A 5989-nucleotide genomic window follows, 5' to 3' on the forward strand; every position below is an offset into this window, starting at 1 on the left:
GATTAGAACTCAGGGCCACCTAATGAAGCTGAAGATTCAAGATGCACAAAAGAAAGGGCATCTTCACACACTGAGTATTGTGGGCCCAATTTTATGGAACTTCCAACAGAGGGTGGATGGGTCCCTTTCCTGTTGAGTATGTGACACCTAATGAAGACTTTTTGTTCCACTGGGTATTTTAACTGAATTCTGATTTTATTGCTTTAATTGATTTTTATTTTCATTGCACTGATTTATTTGTGTAAGCTTGGAGACTTATCATAATTAAGCTGTATATCAATTGTGAAAAATAAAATTATGGAATTTGTAATGACAAGATGTGGTGATGTTCACCAACACAGATGGCTTAAAAGCAGGGTTAGACAAATGCATGGAGAATTAAGCTATCAGTGGCTGTAAGTCATGATGGCTCTTTTACCTCCAGTATCTGAGCCAGTATGCCTCTAAACACCAGTTGCTGGGGACCACAAGTGGGGGTGGGGGTGGGAATGCTATTGTGTTCATGTCCTACTTGTGGATTTCCCATAGGGATTTGTCCTCATGGCTATATTGTTGCCTATGGGAAGTTCACAAGCAGGACATAAGCGCAATAGCATTCTCTCACTTGTAATCCCCAGCAACTGATGTTCAGAGGCATACTTTGATATAGATAGCATATAGCCATCATGATTAGTAAAAAGACCTAGCACTATGGTCCCATCTTCATTTTAATGACTTGTTATCGACAAAGAGACAGAGTGGCAATCCTCCCTAACTGTGAAAATGACAGAGTTCATGTTTCAGTCTGTTCTACCCTAACACCTCTTCTGAAGATTTTTCATGAATTTAATTGTGGGAGGGGTGGATAAATGTGAAATGGTGGCTCACGGTATTATGAGAGTTACTGCTTTAGAAAATTTGATGATTTATTTACTTATGTATTAGTAATTGTATTTTACTGATTTGTTAGGTGTTGTTAAGGATTATGTTTTTTTGTGGATTTCTCTCTTTCTCTACCTATTGTAAACCATCTTTTGACTCATGGAAAGGGTAGTATAAATAACTAACAATATGTATGAAAATGTTATACCGTCCTTCTATTAAAATGACAATGGTGGTGGATGGGATACGATACATTAAAAACTCAGCAGGAAAAAATGAAAATTGCACCATGTGCTTCCTACCTGTTGGTGTCTCTTGCACTTCTTTTCTAGGCTCTTCTTTTCATGCGTCTTTGAGATCCAGATGGTAGTAAGGAGGCCCAGAGTCACCAAGTGGGCATGAACAGTTTGTTTCTGCAGATTAATTGACTCTTTGGTGAATTTCTGTATGATTTTTTTTCAGACCAATCCCTTTACTGTTTCATAGCATCTTTTGGTAAAGTCTAATAAATCAAAGATGAAGAAATAATTTCTGCATCTGATTGTCCAGCTGATGGATGAAGCACAGAGTCTGCGATTGAACTCCTCTCCAGGTAGGTCCTTGGTAAGGACTCTTCCATCCTAAAATAAGAGAAGACTACATTGGCTCCTTGAGATGGGAAGTAAACACAGCTCACAAGTTTTTTACAATCTAGCTCCCTACCTACAGTATATGCTTCAACCCACTGAGAATATAATATACTGCCATTCCATGACCCCTACTACCATATAACTTTATTTCTAATGTGTCTTACGATTATCCAGGGATGGATATATGTATAATACTTGAGACCAGTGCATTCCCTGTGAAAAAATATTTCTCTGAAAGGACATACAATGGGAGCCAGCTAGTGCAGCACCCAGGAAGAAGATACTGATGGGGTTTAACAGCATGCAGAATATGGAAAGAAGAGTCTAAAAGTCAATAGAGCATGTTTTGTGCTCCAGCACTGTAGGAAGGAAGCAGTTGTAGGCAAGAACCTCAGTAATCTGAAAGCATTGCACAATTTGCAAAATCTGAATTAAAGGACCAATGATTCAGAATTTTATTCCATTTTATGAAATACTGAATGAAAGGTAGGTTTTGGTGCCATAAGTGTTAAGTGTCTGATTCTTCCAGTTAGGATGCATGCAAAAAAATCCCTGCTAATGTTATTAGCAGAGCCACTCATCTCCTTACCAGGTTGTGGCCCAGATAAGCCACCCTTTTGCACCTCCTGGAGCCCCTCAGCCTAGTTTATAGCCCTTCTGCTACTTCTTACTTGAGACATCCAATAACTGTCTCCTCTTATTAGCAGTTTTATCAATAAGGACTCAGCTATCGACAGGCTGCAACTTGAAAAATACAGCCCAACTGTCCCTGGAAGAGCATGTGAGGACTGCTCAGTTTTTAAGGTCTCATTGCATAAAAACTGAAGTGAGTTCTTACCCTTCTAATCTTTGTCCCCTATTCCAGCACTGCAGGGATGGTTCACACTGGCTTGTGGGCATAGTTCAGGCTGGGTTAATTAAGCATATTGAGCCAATAACCTTCCATGTTAGGATAGTGATATTCATAATTTAATGTATTGCTGCTGAAACATTAGCCTGTCAACAAATGGCACCATGCCACAGAAGTCTTAGTGCTGACCACCTTTCAGTAAAATGAGTGTATTGTTAAAGCAGGCATAAATCATTTATGGTTATGGCTCTATTGTCAAACTGTACATGCAAATAAGCAGTAACTTGGGTAATTTATTTTGCCTTTTGGAGATTATTTTCATGATTTTATTATCCCATTTTATGATTCATAGGCACTGGCCAAATGCCATTTTGTGCCTTTTCAGTGCTTTGCTGCTATTCTGTTAGTCATCTTCAAAACAAGGGGGAATCTGGCATCAGCACTGTCACAGTCCCACCAGCTTCCAGCACGGTTGGTGGAAATCCAAGCATCTTATTGTGGATACACCATTCCATTCAAAATACAGGAAAACAGTTGACAAGGCTTTATTGGAAAGGATGGTGAATGGAAGAAGTTTTAGATTGGAAACCTCTTTGGCTAGAGACCTGTCAAACCTGTTCTTTGTACAGCCCTATGTTTATGATATTTAAACACAAACAGCAACATAGATGGGGTGTTCTACAAGCTTTCAGCCCACCAGTTGATGAATGGATTCATGTATAGACCAGGAATGAAACCTCAATTGGCTTTTGGAGCACTCTGGCAATTAGCTGCAAGATTGCTGATGTTTTTTCTTCTTCTTTTTTTTTTTTAATTAATCCTGCTCTTCAGCCAAAAAAGGATCTGGAGCAGCTAATGGAACACATGAGGGAATGCACAGGATTCAGAATATGAAAACAAGCAACAGCAGCACTAAGCAGGCATCACAGCATCCAGGAAGGGGAACCTGCAGCTGATCATTTTCAGCAGAGGTTGAAGATTGTGATAAATCTGTACATAGGGTAGAAGACTTGAAATGTTCTGTGTCCTGATGCTTATATAGCATCTGAAGTCACCCTTGTAAGATGTTGTGGTACTTTGCTTGTCATTTATTTATTTTGTTTATTTAAACAATTTATATACCACTTAATCACAGTAATCTCAAGTGGTATACAGGAAACCAAATACAATAAGACTAAAATGAGTTAAAACAATAAAATCAGAATTTAATTTAAAACAGTCTTATTAAAATTTAATTTTAAAAGTATTCAGTAAACACTGGGAGTTCAACAGGAAGGGGGCCTGTGTGACCTCAACTGAAAGGAAGTTTCATAAAATTAGGCCCACTATACTGAGTGGGCAGCTCCTTGTGGATACAATCTGTGCATCTGAGCCATGGGGGACCACCAACAGTGACTACCCCAAATACTTCAGTAATCAAACAGGAATATGAAGAATCAGGCAATACCTGAGGTATCCTGGGTCCAAGCTGTTATGGGCCTTGTAAATAAGAACAATGAACCTGGATGGATAGCATACAGGCACCAGAGTTATGTGTTGGCAATAGTCTGTCCCAATCAACAGTCTAACTGCAGCATTTTGCATAAGCTAGAGCCTCCAGACCAGGTCCAAGGGTAGCCCCACATGGAGCACATAGCAATAACTGAGTCCTGAGTGAATCATAGCAGTCAGACTATTCCTGTCCAAGAATGGTCATAGTTAGCATACCAGCCATAGCTAGTAAAAGGTGCTCCTAGTCACTGAGGCTACCTTGATCCTCCAGCAACAAGGATGGATTCAGAATAATTCCCCAACTCTGAACATGTTCTTTCAGAGGGAGTGCAAACCTATATAGAACAGGCAACTGGCCTATCTCCTAGACGTGGGGACCACCAATCCTCCATCCTTCTGTCTTCCCAGGGTTCAAGCTCAGCTTACTGGATCTCAACTCCACAACTGTGCCCAGACAATGGTCCAGATTTTGCACAGTATTTCTGTGCAAAAATACTCCACAGTATGGAGAAGTAGAGCTGTGTGTCATCTTTGTACTGATGACACTTTGCCTCCCAACTCCAAAAGAGTGCACCCTGTGGCTTCATACAGATGTTGAACAAAAATTTGAAATAGATGATAGACAGATGATAGAAAGAAAGAACCACATTGAGAACAAGATTGCACGCAGTGGTACACTGCAGTGCAAAGACCATTAAACCAAAAAAGCTATATTCTAATGCTACTTATTGGAAACACCTTGTAGGTAGCAGTAGAACAACAGTAGAAAAATGCCCCTGATACCCAACCCACAGAGCCAGTCCATAAGTATACCATGGGTAGTGGTATCAAAGCAGACAAGAGATTAGGCAGAAGCAGAGAGGCACTTCTCCTGTCCCACTCTTGATTCAGGTCATTTGTCAGGGCAACCAAGACTGAGTCAGTCCCAAAACTGCACCTGAATCCAGACTGAAACAGATCTAGATAATTCATATCCTCCAGGAACTCCTGCAACTGCTCAGCCAGCATTCTTGTCACCACCTTCCCCAAAAAGGGGTATTTGCAACCAGGAAGTAGTAGTTATATACCATGGAATCTGGGGTGAGCTTCTTCAGGAGTGGACACACTACCACCAGTTTAAAGGCAGTAGGCATCACACTGTGTTGTAAAGCATGTGTTCACTATACCCTGGAAACATCCAGCCAACCTTACTCCCCACAACTAGCTTTCACCAGCCAAAATGGGCAGGGGTCAAGAGAGCAAGAAGCCAGTTGCATCATTATAAGAGTCATGTCCACATCATCATAAACTGAAATTGATCCCTCAGAGCATAGGAAGGCACTGCATTGGACACCTCAGCTGGAACACCAATGACAGTGGCAGTGAAGGCACTATGGAGCTAAGTTACTTTATCCTCAAAGTATAGTGCAAATTGATCACAGCATGCTGCTGAGTGCTCCAGAGGCCCATCCACTACTTTTGGTACAACTAGCCTACAGAACACCTGAAACAACTCTGCTGGATGGTTCTCTGAGGATACAGTGGAGGTAGAAAAGTAATTCTTCTTTACCACCTTTACTGCTGCTTGGTAGGCAGAGTTATGTGACCTAACAAGCATTCGGTCATCTTTGGACTGAGTTTTCCACCACCTGTGTACTTGGGAAAGGGTGGTGAAATTGGGTGCATAACGTCATTGGAAATAAAAAGTTTGTCCTTATCTGCCACCATGAGCTTCTTTGTAGCATTCTCAGGGTATCTACTCACTTGGAAACCTCTCAGCTTAGGAGGTACTAGACTGATGAAGTCGGAATGAACTTCCATCTACTCACTAATGTGCATCTGATTAACTTATATAAACTATTAGATGCATGATCCTAACATATTTTCCATGAGCTGCTGATTCCATCAATATCAGTATAATAAATATCATTCACTTTAAATAGTTATTGTATTCTTGTGTTGGATAACTCATATATTGTAATAATCTCTTGTGTTATGCGGATTTTTAAAAAATGCTGCTTTGCAAACCTCTTGCAATAATTCCATGGCCCCTCAAGGCGTCTACAGCTCACTGGCTGGAAACCACTGAACTAAAGAATACAGATATTAGTGGTGTTGCCAGAAGATTCCCCAAGCCACTGGATAAAGTTCATATCCACTGCTGAGGAGGTTCAGGGTG

The 5989-nt window shown here is 40.6% G+C and overlaps 1 long non-coding RNA gene across 1 annotated transcript; it reads left to right on the forward strand.

The window, feature by feature from the left end:
• Nucleotides 1–1321: 1321 nt before the first annotated feature.
• Nucleotides 1322–5725, forward strand: LOC144328413 (uncharacterized). The gene is made up of 3 exons (XR_013393640.1): nucleotides 1322–1453; nucleotides 2195–2316; nucleotides 3172–5725. It is a non-coding gene; the product is annotated as an uncharacterized LOC144328413 (long non-coding RNA).
• Nucleotides 5726–5989: the final 264 nt, after the last annotated feature.

This window comes from Podarcis muralis, chromosome 7, assembly GCF_964188315.1.
Source record: "Podarcis muralis chromosome 7, rPodMur119.hap1.1, whole genome shotgun sequence".
NCBI lineage: Eukaryota > Metazoa > Chordata > Lepidosauria > Squamata > Lacertidae > Podarcis > Podarcis muralis.